This window comes from Pristiophorus japonicus, chromosome 2 (genome assembly GCF_044704955.1).
Source record: "Pristiophorus japonicus isolate sPriJap1 chromosome 2, sPriJap1.hap1, whole genome shotgun sequence".
Lineage (NCBI taxonomy): Eukaryota > Metazoa > Chordata > Chondrichthyes > Pristiophoridae > Pristiophorus > Pristiophorus japonicus.
In genome coordinates this window covers 353,868,840-353,888,386 of record NC_091978.1, presented here as the reverse complement: position 1 = coordinate 353,888,386, position 19,547 = coordinate 353,868,840, and positions in this window count along the sequence as shown.

Below are 19,547 nucleotides of genomic sequence, written 5' to 3'. Positions count from 1 at the left end.
TGGGAGTGGGAGAAGGAGGATGGGAGTGGGAGAGGGGGGATGGGAGGGAGAGTGGGGGATGGGAGTGGGAGAGTGGGATGGGAGTGGGAGAGGGGGATGGGAGTGGGAATGGGAGGGGTGATGGGAGTGGGAGAGGGAGGATGGGCGTGGGAGGGGGGATGGGCATGGGAGGGGGGATAGGAGTGGGAGAGCGGGGATGGGAGTGGGAATGGGAGGGGTGATGGGAGTGGAATAGGGAGGAAGGGTGTGGGAGGGGGGATGGGAGTGGGAGAGGGGGGGAATGGGAGTGGGAGAGTGGGATGGGAGAGGGTGGGAGAGGGGGAAATGGAGTGGGAGGCGGAAATGGAATGGGAGAGGAGGGGAATGGGAGTGGGAGAGGGGGAGTGGGAGGGGGTTAGAGTGGGAGAGGAGAATGTGAGTGGGAGGGGGATGGGGGGAGTGGGAGAGGGGGGGGAAGGGAGAGTGGGATAGAAGTTGGGGGGCCAAGACGTGGGGGAAAGAAGTGGGAAGGGATGGGAAAGGAGTGGGGGGGGAAGGAGTGGGAAGGGGTGGGAGAAAGGAGTGGGAGGGATGGCAAGGAGTGGGAGTGGGAAAGGAATGTGAAGTGGGGAAAGAGGTGTGGAAGGTGTGGAAGGGGTGGCAGAGAGGAAGCAATGCGGGAGAGAAGGGGATTATCAAGTGGAGGGGGAAAAGGTGTGGGAGGGGAAATAGTGGGGAGGGTGGGAAAGGAGTGGGGAAGTTGGGAGGGGAGTGAGGAGGGGAGGCAGAGAGGAAGGAAAGAGGGAGAGGACGTGAGGGAGAAGACAGTGGGGGAGGAGCTGGGGGGTAATGGTAGGGGAGAGGAAGCAAAGAGAAAGAGCAAGATGGGAGAAGGCAGAGGAAGAGAGTGTTGATGAAGGACAATTCAGATCACCAGGTGTAGGGGAATTGAGCCATAGAACAGCCAGCCTTCAGGATAGGAGTAGAGCTCAGGGTGGAGGGTGCTGTGGATGGGAAATGCAATCGGTGGCGATAGATTTTACTGTAAAAGGGGAATTGAAGTGGAGTTGGGTAGTCTGTGAGGTACAATGGTGGTTTTTGGAGGGTTGGAAGAAGGGAAGGAATAGGTTGCCAGTGGGTGATTTGGAAGAGGACGTGCAGTGGGTAAAGGGGGTGGGGGAGATTTCGATATCCTGCTCATCAGTAGGGAGAGGGCAAAATTCTTGTTTGTATAGGGGGTGTAGGGCTGAGCTATTGCTTAGCGGTGAATGGGAAGAAGGGATGGACCGAGGGCCACAAACTTGCTCAATGGGGAGACGGGTGGTTCGGATCTGAAAAATTCCTCAGTGGGAGGGGATGAGAGCTGTAAATATGATCTGGATGGGTGGGATAAAATCTTCATCAATAAGGAGATGCGTTGAGGGCTGCTACTTGCTTGGTTGGCGGGGGGGGGGGGGGAAATTGTCGGCCAAAGTCTTGCTCAATAGGTGGGAGGGGAAAATGAAGACCAAATTGTTGCTTAGTGGGGAAGAAAGGGGGGGTTCTTTTCACTGGAGATTGAGGGCTGTAAATTATGTGTGTTTGCTTGTTAGCTGTCATGTAACGTTAGGTCTGGACTCTATTGTAATTGGTCACCAGACATGTCACTTACGGCACAACCTACAGGTGCAATACCATAAGCACCTTGAGACCACTCAGCAGTTTTAGTATATTAGAGCATTGTGTGCTCTAATTACTGTTCTCATCCTTGTTTACAAATCCCTCCATGGCCTCGCCCCTCCCTAACTCTGTAATCTCCTTCAGCCATACAACCCCACCAAGATATCTGTGCTCCTCTAATTCTGCCCTCTTGAGCATCCCTGATTATAATCGCTCAACCATTGGTGGCCATGCCTTCTGTTACCATAGAAACAGTTACAGAGTCACTTTGGCTCAGTGCTAGGGCTCATGCTCTCAGTCAGAAGATCGTGGGTTCAAGCAACCCCCGCCCCCCTTTCTAGGGACTTCACACATAATCTAGGTTGACGCATTGGTGCAATATCGAGGGAGTGTTGCAGTGTCAGAGGTGCCGTCTTTAAATCGAGGCCCTTTCTGACGACTCAGACGAATGGATGTATAAGATCCAATGCCACAATTGAATTATCCAGGAAAGTCCACAGTCAGCGGAGTTTCTGGACCGGAGCAGAATATTGAGATCTATCTACAGAGGCCATCTGTTCCTGGCAAATAATAGACGCCTGGATTAAGCACCAGCAATTCTTCCAGTCATAATCTTGTGGAGAATGGACTGCCAGCATATTTCTTTGATGTTATGCAAAGTTTCCAGCATGGCATAGACCAGCTGCATTGTGTCCTCTGCTCTGCAAGGTTTTGTACTGTACTGAGCCAAGGAGCACAAATAGATTTGTTCTTCAGCCTGTCAACATGATCATGGCAGTTAGGGATAGGATTCTCGCCTTCCTACCAGCCATTTTAGCCACTTGTTTGCTTTGACATAAATCCGATATGATGACCGGGGCAAGGAGCCCAAAGAACTGCTCAACATCTGTCAGACTAGTGTCGACTGAGCACCTATATGGACATGAGCATCTAAGTCATCATCGGTAAGTCATTTATCTGTGATAGCCTAAATATGCATCATTCCCTTCATTAGGTGCTTCCAAATATCATCTATTATTGCTCCATGGAAAGAGCTCACTGCATGCAATTGACATTGACGCAAATACAACTTTGGACAGATATTGTGGGTTCCCTTCCAGAACCAGCTCAGTTTTCTATCGAAACTGGTCCAATGTTTCAGAGTTTCCAGGGAACAGCTGAACACATGTTAGTGATCATTCAAACAAAGAAAACATACTGCGGTTGCTGGAATATCATCTTCTTCTTTCGGTAATAGAAAAGCAACTCAAATATCAGTAAAAAAGTTGGATATCTAGGCCAAAGCTTCCAGTGTAGCAGTGTGGATAAGGTTCACTGGGTTGATTCTGGAGATGAGGGGGTTGACTTATGAAGATAGGTTGAGTAGGTTGGGCCTATGCACACTGGGGTTCAGAAGAATGAGAGGTGATCTTATTGAAACATATAAGAAAATGGGGAGGCTCGACAAGGTGGATGCAGAGAGGATATTTCCACTCATAGGGGAAACTAAAACTAGTCTCAGAATAAGGGCCAGCCCATTTAAAACTGAGATGAGGAATTTTTATTCTCAGAGGGTTGTAAATCTATGGAATTCTCTGCCCCAGAGAGCTGTGGAGGCTGGGTCATTGAATATCTTTAAGGCGGAGATAGACAGATTTTTTAGCGATAAGGGAATAAAGGGTTATGGGGAGCGGGAAGGGAAGTGGAGCTGAGTCCACGATCAGATCAGCCATGATTTTATTGAATGGCGGAGCAGGCTTGAGGGGTCAGGTGGCCTTATCCTGCTCCTATTTCTTATAGAAACATAGAAACATAGATATTTACAGCGCAGAAGGAGGCCATTTCGGCCCTTCGTGTCCGCGCCGGCCGACAAAGAGCCACATGGCCCTTGGTCAGCAGCCCTAAAGGTTACATATAAACCTATGAACAATGACGGAAAGGCAAAAAGCACCTAGCCCAACTGGTCCAACTCACACAACTGTGACAACTGATTCAAGGGGGAGTTAGATGTGGCCCTTACGGCTAAGGGGATCAAGGGGTATGGAGAGAAAGGAGGAAAGGGGTAATGAGGGAATGATCAGCCATGATCTTATTGAATGGTGGTGCAGGCTCGAAGGGCCGAATGGCCTGCTCCTGCACCTATTTTCTATGTTTCTATGTATCTATGTGTCACCCTAAACTGAAAACATCCACACTCCACCCCAACCGAAGCCATGTGATCTCCTGGGAGAGGCAAAAACCAGATAAAACCCAGGTCTGTTCTTATATTCTTATATCTTGTAGGCTGCCTGCAAATTTCCTCTGAGGGCAGTGTTCAATGATGTGCTCCAGGGTCTGATTAGGAGCTCCACAGTCACATGATGGGGATGCTTTAATCTTCCACCTATGGAGAAGGTGCAGCATCGACCATGGCTGGTTCTGAGGCAGTTGATGGTTGTCCACTGTTTGCGAGGAAGGTTTGATCCTACAGGTTGTACTGTGGGGTCGTCTATAAGAAATCCATTCCGTATGACCATTAGGATCAGGATGAAAGGTCATCGACCTGAAACGTTAACTCTGTTTCCCTCTCCACATATGCTTCCTGACCTGCTGAGTGTTCCAGCATTTCTTTTTGGCATATTAATGATCGCTCATCCTGATGGTGTGTGTCAGAGGTTACAAACTGCATAGACGTTCCAGTGAGAAGGTGATCATGATCGGATGCTTGTGTTCTCTGATAAATTCTAGGGTCCAGTTTAGCAGCATGGCCAGCTGTTCCACAGGAGTCCATCATCATCATCATAGGCAGTCTCTCGAATCGAGGATGATTTGCTTCCACATAAAAAAGTTCTCAGGTGTTTCAATGAAGGACCTAAGATTCTGGATCCCGAACTAAATCTTGAAGGGTGGAAGATGCCTGTGCATAGATTTTTTTAACGTGTGGTGACCATTGCACACCAGCCACAACACGGGCTTGACAGAGTAGGTCTTGGGTCTTGGTCCAGTAGCAAGGATTAACCAAGACGACTGGAGACCAGCTCTGCTGCACGGACCTAGTGTGCACACATATTGCAGTGTGGGCTGGCCTGTGCTGCCCCTGGGCTCTCGTCTCTTCTGGGCCCCAAACCCACGCCTCTCCTGGGCCCCGATCACGTCCCTCTACAATCTCTCGCCGTTCCTTTGCCCCGACCTCGCCGCTCCTGCTGTATCTGCCCACGCTCCAATCACTGACCTGGATCTTAGTGATGTCACTCATCACTGCCGTTGCTCTCCTGCTCCAGCACGTGCTGCTCCCTGGAGTGGTACGCTGTCACGCTGCTCCTTCCGCTCCCCGGCCTGCTCCGACGGTGCTCGCAGGCTGGGGGCCGCTCAGCCTGCTGGGCTAGGCCGCCACACTGCTCCTTCTGCTCCCCGGCCTGAGAGTCCACCTTCTCACTGAGGCCAGAATACCATACCTGGAGCAAATGAGTCGACACTGAGATCATCCCAGGAACAATTTCACAAACTTCTACACTTGCCACATGTAGCGTGATTCACCAGACGGAGAAATGTGATTTTTCAGAGAGAGCCCTGCAACCAATGAGAAGGCTGCTTTCTAAACAGCTACAGCCGGTGACAAATCAATTGCCCTAAAGTAAGGTCGAAAAACATCAAAGACTACTGCTCTGGCTTCAGTGCTGGAGAACTATTCATTCATTCATTCAGGGAACCATTCTATTTTTGGATCATGAGATGGGAAGCATCACAAGTGAATCAACTTGCCCTGAAGCAACTTGTTGACCAGACAGTAATTGAACTGCTACAACAGTTTCTATTCACTGTGGTATACATGAGTTTTGGCACAATTTGCCGCAGCAGTCTTAGTCTGTAGCTTCAGGGTTGGACCTGGGTCCTTTCTTGTGAATAGTTACATCACTGCTTACTACACAGAGGGACAGTATTGGTCAATGGAGTCGGTTGGATGTAGTGAAGCAGTTCACTCCTCCCGTGGGGTATTTAAGAACCTGAGCACACAGGGCAATGGAGCCATCAGCATTTCCAGCTGTTTATTACCTTGCGTTTGGTCTTAATATGGCTGATTGGTTTTGCATACACAGTATGCCAACTCTTGCGAATTCATTGCGATTTTTAATAAAAATTGACTCCACAACCGAACTGTTAAAAGTAATCAGTTTACTTTTCCTTGCTATTATTTAAAAAGAAAAAAAAGAAAGACTTGCATTTATATAGCGCCTTTCGCGACCACCGGACGTCTCAAAGCGCTTTACAGCCAATGAAGTACTTTTTGACGTGTAGTTACCGTTGTAATGTAGGAACCGCGGTAGCCAATTTGCGCACAAGCAAGCTCCCACAAACAGCAATGTGATTATGCCCAGATAATCTGTTGTTTGTTACATTTATTGAGGGATATATATTGGCCAGGACACCAGAATACCCCTGCTCTTCTTCGAAATAGTGCCATGGGATCTTTTACGTCCACTTGAGAGAGCAGACGAGACCTTGGCTTAACCCGTCATCCGAAAAAGGGCACCTCCAACGGTCCAAACATGGACAAAGGAGCTGAATTCCAGCAGTGAGGTGAGAGTGACTACCTTTAACATCAAGGCAGCATTTGATCGAGTGTGGCATCAAGGAGCCCTAGTAAAATTGAAGTCAATGGGAATCAGAGGGAAAACTCTCCACTGGCTGGAGTCATCATACCTAGCACAAAAAAAGATGTTTGTGGTGGATGGAGGTCATTCATCACAGCCCCAGGACATTGCTGCAGGAGTTCCTCAGGCCAGTGTCCTAGGTCCAACCATCTTCATCTGCTTCATCAATGACCTTACCTCCATTATAAGGTCAGAAGTGGGGATGTTTGCTGAGGTTGCACAGTGTTCAGTGCCATTCGCAACTCCTCAGATAATGAAGCAGCCCATGCCCGCATACAGCAAGACGTGGACGACATTCAGGCTTGGGCTGATAAGTGGCAAGTAACATTCGCGCCACACAAGTACCAGGCACTGACCATCTCCAACAAGCAAGAGTCTAACCACTGTCCCTTGACATTCAACAGCAATACCATCGCCGAATCCCCCACCATCAACATCCTAGGGGTCACCACTGACCAGAAACTTAACTGGACCAGCTACATAAATACTGTGGTTACAAGAGTGGGTCAGAGGCTGGGTATTCTGCGGCGAGTGTCTCACCTCCTGACTCTCCAAAGCCTTTCCGCCATCTACAAGGCACAAGTCAGGAGTGTGATGAAATACTCTTCATTTGCATGGATGAGTGCAGCTCCAACAACACTCAAGAAGCTCGACACCATCCAGGACAAAGCGGTTCACACCCCATCCACCACCTTCAATATTCACTCCCTCCACCACCGGCGCACCATGGCTGCAGTGTGTCATCATCATCGGCGGTCCCTCGAACGAGGATGTCCTTCCACATGAGTTCACCGATGTTTCAATGAAGGACCCGATGTTCCAGGTCCTGAACTCCAATTGAAGGGGTGGAAGATGCCTGTGCATGGATTTTTTTAACGTGTGGTGACCGTTGCACATCAGCCACCACACGGGCTTGACAGAGCTAGGCCTTTATCCAGTGGCAAGGGCTAACCACTGGAGACCTGCTCTGCTGCACGGACCTAGTGTGCATAAAGTCCATGACAACCCTTTCAGACTACACAATTGTACTTCAATATTAGCTGCCAGCTAAAAACGTTCCAATAGTTAGTGTAGCAAGACTGATTCAATGGCCCAAACTCTACTGAGACTTATAAACTCATTCAAATGTTTTTGTCAAGACCACAATGAAGCCTTTTTTTAAATTATAAATAAAACTTACTACAAAAGGGATGACCAAAATAATAATTTTGAAATCAATACAACCAAATTCAAGCTGGGTCTCTCCTCTCCTCTCCAAATGTTCACAGCCAAACCCCCTCATGGCTCAACGAGAGCTTGATGAAAAAGACTGCATAAAGAAGTCACACTATAACATCTTTAAAGTGCAATTAGCCTTTGATACACAGTTGCCAATACTTTAAGATGTAGATTAACTGAAAGTTATTTTGCTTACTGAAATGTTGCACACGGTTTAAACTTTTGTGGGAACAGCAAATACAAACTCAGTATTGAATAAGTGAGCCAAGAGTGGCAGGTTTGAACTAGCAGTACACGAGGTTCTCCCTTCCAAATAACCTGGATGCATGTTGCTTTTACCTTCCTTTCACCCCTCTCCAATATAGCATCGACATCTTCATCTGTAACGTCACTATCTTTAGAAGCAAACACGTGGGTAGCACCGTGACGAATCATCTGCAGCATTTCATCTTTACCCAGCTTATTGAGATTCTGATCTACCAACCTTCCTTGCTGATACCATCTACAAGATGCACTGCAGCAACTCACCAAGGCTTCTTCAGCAGCATCTCCCAAACCCGTGACCTCTACCACCTAGAAGGACAAGGGCAACAAGCACATGGGAACACCACCACCTCCATGTTTCCCTCCAAGTCACACACCATCCTGTCTTGGAAGTATATCGTCGTTCCTTCATCGTCGCTGGGTCAACAACCTGGAACTCCCTCCCTAAGAGCACTGTGGAAGAAACTTCACCACATGGACTGCAGCGGTTCAAGAAGGCGGCTCACCACCACATTCTCAAGGGCAATTAGGGATGGGCAATAAATGCTGGCCTGGCCAGCAACACCCATATCCCATGAACGAATAAAAAAGATTTGAACGCAACCAATCCTACGCGAGCATTAAAATCATTAAACCAATAGAAGGGGCAAATAAATAGCCAATCTAAATTAGACTTTTGGGCGTGGACCAGGTCTCTGTGGTCACATGACAGTGCTGTGCAGTGGTCGAGGGTTTCGGGAAGGATTCTTTTCACATAGCCGCGGTCCCATTGGTACAGAACGCGGGACTTGTAACTGTACCAGTGAAGCCTCCTCTTTAATGGACCGAACACAGAAAGTGGCACTGGAGTAAGACACTGAGCGCATGGTGCTGACTCAGCTCGCTGTCTGTCTCTCTCTCTCCCTCTCTCTCTCTACACAAGCAGCCCATCCCACACCGACTCTCTCCCCACTCCGCCACGCAATTTGCCTCAAATACAACGCCGTTTGTTTTTCCTCTCTCTTTCTCACTCTCTCTCCCCACGAAGTTAGCTCAAAGACATAGAGTGCTGGTTATTAGAGTGTGTCACTAATATGCATGCTGGCATCCCCCCTCTCTCTCTCTCAAATGAAGATTGAGGTGTAAATGTTTATTTTTTAACATTTCTTTTATCAAACGAGCCAGAGGCCTCCAGACTCACAGCTCATGTGGTAGAAAATGTTCCCACCACTCTTTACAAATATGCCAGTGAAGAGGGGTCTAGGAGGCAGAGTGGCTTTTTTTGTTAAATAGCCTGGAAACAGGGGTACAAACAGGGGATTTAAAAAAAAAGACATGCAGAAATTCTCTTTTAATTTTCAAAAGGGAATTGGATCTTTTGTTTTGAACGTACTTCTTGTGTTTCACGTCTCTAAATTGTTTTAGGATTGTACAGTGCAGGAGGAGGGCCATTCAGCCCATTGTGCCTGTGCCAGCTCTTTGAAAGACCAATCCATTTAGTCCCACCCCCCCTGCTCTTGCAGGACTATGGGGAAAGAGCAAGGGGGTGGGACTAATTGGATAGCTCTTTCAAAGAGCTGGCACAGGCACGATGGTCCGAATGGCCTCCTCCTGTACTGCACACTAGAGGCGTGATAACCGATGAAGGAGTTTCCTCCTTTAAATGACCAGTGAGGCTGGTGCAAAGACCTTTGCGTTTCTTCCATTTGTCAGCGTAGGTTGTTCATGAATCCCAGGTTTGTTGCCCCTGTGAGCGCTTTGCTGCATAATGCAGCATACCCGTCTGCACACCCAGAACAACAGAGGCCTCAATATTATTCAATGGTAGTGGACGCATCCACGCCACAAAGGGAGCTATGACACTTCTGGAGCAGGACTAGAATTTTGGTTGATTTTTAAAATGTTATTTTACGATGTAAACATTACAGGACTATCACCATCAGGGCGTGTTTAATCAAAAGGATGTAAAAGATTGCGTGCCCACGTGAAAATCTGGGAGGTGCTTTTTCCATGAGAATCATGTAAATGGTTCTCTTAAACCAACAGTGGGCACACCTCTCGAGGTTTTTCCTTGCACTTAGTGTCAGATCTGGAGCAGGTTTGCATTATTTAGCTGCAAACCTGGCCTGTGTCCGTCCTAAAAGGTCAAATCCAAGTAACTGCAGCATAGAATAGAACAACTCTCGCAAATTAATCACGAGACACGCTATCTTTGATGAATATTTACCCCAACTCGTGAAGGGTAGGCCTTTGTAAAGTTTTTTGTAAAGCATTTTCAGATGCAGTAATAGCGTTTTTGTAATGAGCTCTGACCTGCTAAGAGATTAAATAAAGCCACCAATGAGGTTTATAAACCAAAAAATACCAACTCATGATTTCTGACCAAATCTCATGATTTTTTAAGAGTTTGTCTCATGACTTATGAGACGGTGGCTTGGCATTACTGCAGGATGCAGGAGGGAGAAGGAGAATGACTATCTCATCAGCGACGTTCCCTTTAAGCTGCATGGTCAGCAGCGCTCTGCAGTTCCCATGTAGCCAATGACCCAGTTTTAAATAGAAGAGGCATGCACAGAATGTTGAGTGACGTGTGCTGCCTGATAAAGGGGCCGCGCGGGCCAAAAAAATTAGAGGGAACATAGCTCTTCATTGTAGGGAGGTACTTCTTGCATGATGTTTACAAAATAATTAAAAAGTTCTTCAAATAAAGTATCGTGACATGACCAAGTGAGATTAAGGACTTTGTTTCTCCACTCCACTCCTTGACCACATAATCTATTCCAACACTCCAGTGTAGTATTGAGGGGGGCTTGCACTGTTGGAGGTGCCACCTTAAACCCAAGGTCCTCTCGGGTGGTTGTAAAAGATCCCACTGCATGGTTTGAAGAAAAGCGGGGGAATTCTCCCAGCATCCTAGCTAATATTTATCCCTCAACCAACAACTAAAACAGATGATCTGGTCATTGCCCGATTGCTGTTTTTGGGAGCTTGCTGTGCACAAATTTTCTGCAGCGTTTCCCTACATTACAACAGTGACTACACATCAAAAGTACTTCATGGGCTGTGAACTGCTTTTGGACGTTCTAAGGACTTAAAGCGTACAATATAAATGCGAGCTCATTCTTTCTCATTGCTCAACCTTGCTTCTTTTAGGAAAGATTAATAGGCCATTGTTTCAGTTAACTTTAACAGCTCGGAAGTGAATTGATGAAATGATTTCCTTCTGTGGCCAGATACCGTTGTGTTGAAATTAACCAGAGTGGTTTCTTGCATCATGTACAACACTGACCTTTATTCACGGAACTGCTCAGGTCAGAACCTAATGGGGCAAAAATTCCGGCCTCCCGGGTGCGTACGAAATGTGTACGGATTCGGGAAGGCATCGCAAAAGCCGGTTTTCAGCGCACAATGTGCATGCGCTGAAAACCGGTTTTTCCAATCTGTCAAGCTGGAGCTTGACAGATCTTCTGTATCTCGGCAGCCAGGACAGTTAAAAGGCAAGATTGTGGTATTTACCCATATCTTGCCCAGCAAATGTCCTGAAAACCCTTGTGCCTGATAAAAGCAGGCGCATAGCCTACTTTTACAGGCGTAAGAGTTTTAAAACATACTTAAACATTTTAAAATAAAATTATAAAAACTCATTTCATTGTTAAAAACCCTCCCCACCATAATTAAAAAAACTTTTTTTCTTTTTTAAAAATCGGAATTTTATTTTATAATACATAAATAACTTTAATTTAAATTAATAAAAATATGTGGTATATTTTTTCTATTTTTCATTAGTATTTTGGGTGTTTGGGGAGGGGTTTCTCATTCATAATAATGGGAACTCCAACTTACGGAGTCCATTATTATGAATGAGAACATACTTTACCCGATTGGCTATCCAGAGTCATGTGACTGCGCAGTCAGTGGAGGCCTCAGGACCGGGAACTCGCGTGGGGCAGCAGGATAAAGTAAGTGCGCTTCTTTTTAAAGTTTTTCCCTCGATTGCCTGCGGGAAGCAGTCGACCGGGATTTCTGGGCCAAGGTGACAGCTGCTCACAGTAAACTCATTTCCTAAAGCTGGTCTGAATCCACATCATCAATGAAACGGGAGAATTTCATTTCTGCAATTTGGCAATTAAAATCAATGAATTTCTGGTCTCCCCACATCTTGCCCGATTACCTCCCTAAAAGACTTCCTCCAAGCCCTCTGCCGATACACTTTAACCGTATAACTCAGCCTGCAACGGCACGTCTCCCTGATGACGATTGGCATCAGAAAGTCATCAAGTGGCAGATCACAGGTGAACACTAAAGCAGCTCTCTGTGGTATAGCTACAGGATGCACTGCAACAACTCACCAAGTTATTTCCACAGCACCCATCTCTCCTGCAACCTCCCCTACTGAGTAGGCCAGAAGCAACATTATGGGAACACCGTCACCTCCAAGTGACACACCGTCCGACTTGGATATATTTACGTCATTCCTCTATCGTTACTGGGCTACTATCCAGGACCACCCTACCTTATAGCATTGTGGAAGCAGAATCACCACACGGTCTGCAGTGCTTCATGGAGAAGGCCCACTACTACCTTCTCAGGGCAACGAGGGATCGGCAATAAATACCGACTTTGCCAGCGCCGCACACATCACAAGGTGGGCAGAGGAAACGTTTCAAGGTCACCCTGATAAAATGCAACATCCCCACTGACACCCAGGAGACCCTGGCCAAAGACCACCCTAAGTGGAGGAAGAGCACCCAGGAGGGCACTGAGCACCTCGAGTCTCATCGCCGAGAGCATGCAGAAATCAAGCGCAGGCAGCGGAAGGAGCGTGCGGCAAACCAGTCCCACCCACCCTTTCCTTCAACCACTGTCTGTCCCACCTGTGACAGAGATTGCAATTCCCATATTGGACTGTGCAGTCACCTGAGAACCCGTGGAAGCAAGTCGTCCTTGATTTCGAGGAACTGCCTATGATGATATGATGATGATGACAAGAACAACTATATTTTTTAAAAAACAGGAGCACAATTTACATTGCGTTGCCTCACCTCCAAGTACCGTTGACTGTCATCATCTGTATGGCTGATTTCACAATTGGTTAACGGCTGTAAAAAGGTAAATATGAGCTAAACTGCAAAATCAAATCTGGAGCAGAGTTGTACATTTTATAATAGTGCAACTGAGAGAAGCTGAAATAGCTTAGGAGGTAGAGCTTACACTATTAGATGGAATAGCCATGAAATTCTGGCAAGAAAATGAAATTATAGGTTAAAAAATTATATGTTTTCCCTTTCCCGCCATCCTCATACTAAGCGCAAGGTTTCATGGATTTTTTGTCTTGAAGTTGAAGACTGTCCGCAGAAATATGTAGAAGTTACATACAGAAACAGACCCATCGGCCAATCCAGTATGTGTTGGCATTTATCCTCCGCATGAGCAAATAGTTCGAAACACATTCACCCACCTTGTTCCCATATCCCTTCATCCCCTTCTCCTTCATCCACCTATCCAATCGAATCTTGAATGTTGACATTGTTTCTGCCTCAACCACTAACCACTAATCCTGGAAATGAATTCCACGGCGTCACAACTCTGTGTAAAGAGGTTTCTCCTGCCCTCTGTTCCAAATCTCTTGCATTTAATGTTGTATCTCCTTGTTCTAGATCCCTCAACTACTGGAAACAGCCTACTTCCATCTATCCTGTCCCATCCTTTCATAATTTCAAACATTTTTATCACATCACCCTCTAACAATCAGTTCTAACAATAAAAGACCCAACATTTCAATTCTTTCTTTCTATTTGTATTTTCTCATACCAAGCAGCATCCTGTCCTCTCTAAAGCCTCAATATCCTACCCATAGCATGGAGGCCAGAATTTCACACAGTACCCTCACTTATTAAGGTTTTTACCTCTTGGCTTTTATGTTCTATACCTCTTACAATTAAAGCTAGAATTCCACTTAGAAACATAGGCCCCAAGTTTCCACACGCAGCGAAAAAGGCACACCTCAGAGCTGGGCGCCTGTTTTTCGCGCCGAAAACGGCACCTGAAAAAAAATGCGGTGTTCTCGAGCTCCTTGGAGCTCGATGTCTGCTTGGCGCGGCGCACAGGGGGCGGAGCCTACCACTCGCGCCGATTTTGTAAGTAGGAGGGGGCGGGTACAATTTAAATGAGGCTTCTTGGTGCCGGCAACCCTGCGCATGCGCGTTGGAGCGTTCGCGCACGCGCAGTCTGAAGTAAACATTGGCACTCGGCCATTTTTAAAAGTGCTGCAGAAAAAGTGAAGATTTGTTTCTTGGACCCCTGCAAAGGCTTGTATTTTAATTTTCTTGATATTTCTGTGTGTGAGGGAGTGCTTTTAGCAGCACTGCTGAATAAATCAGTGAGTTCAGCTTTTCACTGCTAAACTTGCAGAACCGGTGCCTGCAAATTAAGGACTGTGTGTTTGGAGAAATAAAAGTGCCAATTTAACTTTGCAATGGATCAACTTCCACCAAGAACAAAGAATTTCTTGCATGAGGAAGCAAACCATTGCATAATATGTGGTGCACCCATTCTGCAAATTTAAATATAAAGATGTCGATGTGGCTGTCTCTCCCTGTCCAGTCCCCCTCACAGCTCGAAGGCTGCTGCTGTATCTTTGGCTGCTGGCCAGCCACTGATGCCGCCCCTAATGCGTGGCCGAATGGCCTCAAGAACCTTAATGAGCCGCGTGTGTCCTGCGTTGATTCTTCGGCTGCCGGTCAGCCACTGACGCCGCTGCAATCCCATGGCCGAATAGCCTCAAGTCCGTCCGGGTGCTGCAACTTCGCGGGGAATGAAGGCCTGCCTCAAGCACCGCAGCTCAGCTCGAAGGCTGCTTGCTGCCTGCCCCTGCCGTGGAGACCGATGCCACACCCCTGCCTCAAGCACTGCAGCTCAGCTCGAAGGCTGCTTGCTGCCTGCCCCTGCCGTGGAGACCGATGCCACACCCCTGCCTCAAGCACTGCAGCTCAGCTCGAAGGCTGCTTGCTGCCTGCCCCTGCCGTGGAGACCGATGCCACACCCCTGCCTCAAGCACTGCAGCTCAGCTCGAAGGCTGTTTGCTGCCTGCCCCTGCCATGGAGACCGACGCCACATCCCTGCCTGAAAGGCCTGCCTGAAGCACTTTCACACAGGTAGGAACATGGTTTATTTAATCTTTTCTTTGCTTATAAATTTTTATTCAGGTTGGATTTATTTGTATAATATTTATATAAGTATAACTAAGGATTGATTGTAGAATTTAATGACTTCCCTCCCCCCCTTCCCCCCCCACCTCGTTCCCGACGCCTAATTTGTAACCTGCGCCTGATTTTTTTAAGTGTTGACAAGGTTTTTTCAAGCGTACAAAAATCTTCACTTGCTCCATTCTAAGTTAGTTTGGAGTACGTTTTCACTGTGGAAACTTTCAAATCAGGCGTCAGTGGCCGGACACGCCCCCTTTTGAAAAAAAAATTCTGTTCCAAAGTGAAACTGTTCTACCTGACTAGAACTGCAGAAAACTAAATGTGGAGAATTCCGATTTCTAAGATACTCCGTTCTACACCAGTTGCTCCTAAAAATCAGGAGATAATCATGTGGAAACTTGGGGCCATAGAAACATAGAAAATACGTGCAAGAGTAGGCCATTCGGCCCTTCGAGCCGACACCACCATTCAATAAGATCATGGCTGATCACTCCCTCAGTACCCCTTTCATGCTTTCTCTCCATACCCCTTGATCCCCTTAGCCGTAAGGGCCATATCTACCTCCCTCTTGAATATATCCAATGAACTGGCATCAACAACTCTCTGCGGCAGGTTAACAACTCTCTGAGTGAAGAAGTTTCTCCTCATCTCAGTCCTAAATGGCCTACCCCTTATCCTAAGACTATGTCCCCTGGACTTCCCCAACATCAGGAACATTCTTCCCGCATCTAACCTGTCCAGTCCCGTCAGAATCTTATACGTTCTATGAGATCCCCTCTCATCCTTCTAAACTCCAGTGAATAAAAGCCCAATTGATCCAGTCTCTCCTCATATGACAGTCCAAACTGAACACAATATTCCAGGTGAGATCTCACTAAGGCCCTATACAACTGCAGCAAGACCTCCCTGCTCCTATACTCAAATCCCCTAGCTATGAAGGCCAACATACCATTTGCCTTCTTCACTGCCTGCTGTACTTGCATGCCAACTTTCAATGACTGATGAACCATGACACCCAGGTCTCGTTGCACCTCCCCTTTTCCTAATCTGCCGCCATTCAGATAATATTCTGCCTTCGTGTTTTTGCCCCCAAAATGGATAACCTCACATTTATCCACATTATACTGCATCTGCCATGCATTTGCCCACTCACCTAACCTGTCCAAGTCACCCTGCAGCCTCTTCGCATCCTCCTCACAGCTCATACCGCCACCCAGTTTAGTGCCATCTGCAAACTTGGAGATATTACACTCAATTCCTTCATCTAAATCATTGATGTATATTGTAAAGAGCTGGGGTCCCAGCACTGAGCCCTGCGGCACTCCACTAGTCACTGCCTGCCATTCTGAAAAGGATCCGTTTATCCCGACTCTCTGCTTCCTGTCTGCCAACCAGTTTTCTATCTACGTCAGTACATTACCTCCAATACCATGCGCTTTGATTTTGCACACCAATCTCTTGTGTGGGACCTTGTCAAAAGCCTTTTGAAAGTCCAAATACACCACATCCACTGGTTCTCCCTTGTCCACTCTGCTAATTACATCCTGAAAAAATTCCAGAAGATTCGTCAAGCATGATTTCCCTTTCATAAATTCATGCTGACTTGGACCGATCCTGTCACTGCTTTCCAAATGCGCTGCTATTTCATCCTTAATGATTGATTCCAACATTTTCCCCACTACTGATGTCAGGCTAACCGGTCTATAATTAAACGTTTTCTCTCTCCCTCCTTTTTAAAAAAGTGATGTTACATTAGCTACCCTCCAGTCCATAGGAACTGATTCAGGGTTGATAGACTGTTGGAAAATGATCACCAATGCATCCACTATTTCTAGGGCCACTTCCTTAAGTACTCTGGGATGCAGACTATCAGGCCCCGGGGATTTATCGGCCTTCAATCCCATCAATTTCCCAAACGCAATTTCCCGTCTAATAAGGATATCCTTCAGTTCCTCCTTCTCACTAGACCCACTGTCCCCTAGTACATTCAGAAGGTTATTTGTGTCTTCCCCTGTGAAGACAGAACTGAAGTATTTGTTCAATTGGTCTGCCATTTCTTTGTTCCCCGTTATAAATTCACCTGAATCCGACTGCAAGGGACCTACGTTTGTCTTCACTAATCTTTTTCTCTTCACATATTTATAGAAGCTTTTGCAGTCAGTTTTTATGTTCCCTGCAAGCTTCCTCTGGTACTCTATTTTCCCCCTCTTAATTAAACCCTTAGTCCTCCTCTGTTGAATTCTAAATTTCTCCCAGTCCTCAGGTTTGTTACTTTTTCTAGCCAATTTATATGCCTCTTCCTTGGTTTTAACATTATCCTTAATTCCCTTGTTAGTCACGGTTGAGCCACCTTCCCCATTTTATTTTTACTCCAGACAGGGATGTACAATTGCTGAAGTTCATCCATGTGATCTTTAAATGTTTGCCATTGTTTATCCACCGTCAACCCTTTAAGTATCCTTTGCCAGTCTATTCCAGCCAATTCACGCCTCATACCATCGAAGTTACATTTCCTTAAGTTCAGGACCCTAGTTTCCGAATTAACTGTATCACTCTCCATTTTAATTAAGAATTCTACCATATTATGGTCACTCTTCACCAAGGGGCCTCGCACAACAAGATTGCTAATTAGTCCCTTCTCATTACACATCACCCAGTCTAGGATGGCCAGCTCTCTAGTTGGTTCCTCGACATATTGGTCTAGAAAACCATCCCTAATATACTCCTTGCTCTCTAAGGTCCTCAAATGTTGTTGCCACCCATCTCTGTGCTCATCTCTTCTATAATTCCATGTTTGAATCCCCTCAGTCCAGGTTCCGCCCTTCCAATTGTACTGTGACCACCTTGGTCAAATTCCTTTGTAACAAGGATTGTGGCACACTTTACCTCCTTGTCCTTCTGACCTCCCCATAGCATTTGACAGTGAAACATCCCATCCTCATCCACCATCTCATTTCAGTGGTCTACATCTGTGGTCTAACTGTTACTTATTCAACTCTTGCCTGTCCCATGAAGTTAGCATATCTCCAAGAACAATCATTTCCGCAGTTTCCCAAAGGTTCCTTCTTAGTTCTCTCCTATTCATCACCTGCATACTGCCCCTCAGCAAAATCATCCATACGCATGGAGTTCACTTCCATTATGTCTGCTGATAACATCCAATTCTACCGGAGGAGGCAGTGGGCCTGTGTGGGAGCGGCAGCTGGACCAGAGGCAAAATTCGAGAGAGTAACGTCAGAGTAAAAAAAGTGACATCGGCACAAGGGAAGGAGCTGATTGGTGAGTAGCTGGTGAGTGTTTTTTTCTTACGTTTTAAGTTTATTTCTGTTGTTAGTTCTTAGTCTATTAAATAGAGGCACGGCAGGGCAGCTCAGTCCCATGGAATGCACATCCTGTGCCATGTGGGAAGTCCTGGACACTTCTCGTGGCCTGGACGACCATATGTGCAGGAAGAGTCACCAGCTACGACAGCTCGAGATCCGTGTTTCGGAGCTTGGGCGGCTGCTACAGTCACTGCGGTGCATCCTCGAGGTTGAGAACTTTGTGCATAGCACGTTCCAGGAGGTGATCTCCCCACAGCTTAAGAGTGTGCAGGCAGAGAGAGAATGGGTGACCATCAGACAAGGAGGAACTGGCAGGTAGTGCAGGAGTTCCCTGAGTGCATCTCGCTCTCGAACCAGTATTCTGTTCTGAGTACCGATGGGGGCTCTGGGGAGTGCAGGCAGAGCCAAGTCCATGACACTACGGGTGGCTCAGCTGCGCGGGGGAGAGGAATAAGAGTGGAAGAGCAATAGTGGTAGGGGATTCGATAGTCAGGGAAGCAGACAGGCTTTTCTGCGGCCGCACACGTGACTCCAGGATGGTATGGTGCCAGGGTCACTGAGCGGCTGCAGGTCATGAGCTAGAGGTCGTGGTCCATATCGGTACCAATGACATAGGTAGAAAGAGAGATGCAGTCCTTCGGACAGGTTTTAGGGAGCTAGGAGAGAGACTAAAAAGCAGGACCTCGAAGGTAGTAATCTCTGGATTACTCCCAGTACCATGTGCTAGTGAGTACAGAAATAGGAGGATAGAGCAGATGAATACGTGGCTGGAGAAATGGTGCAAGAGGGAAGGCTTTAGATTCCTGAGGCATTGGGACCATTTCTGGAGGACCTGAACAAGCCAGATGGGTTGCATCTCAACAGAGCCGGGACCAGTATCCTCATGGGGTGGGGGTGGGGGTCGCTAGTGCTGTTGGGGAGTGTTATATATGTAAACTTGTATTTACTCTGTTCAGCCATCAGAGGGCTCATCTCCTGGAGTCCCAAGGAATCCCATAATCCCTTGGGAGCACAGGTAATTAAGGAGGCCTCACAGGTTGGAGAGGCACTCTGGAGACCTGCAATAAAAGACTATGGTCATAGAAACATAGAAACATAGAAACATAGAAAATAGATGCAGGAGTAGGCCATTCGGCCCTTCGAGCCTGCACTGCCATTCAACAAGATCATGGCTGATCACCCACCCCAGCACCTCCCCCCCCCCACCCCGCCATGCCCCCTCCACACCCCCGAACACCCCAGCTGCAAGGACCACATCCAACTCCCTCCCAAACACATCCAATGAACTGGCATCAACAACTCTCCGCGGC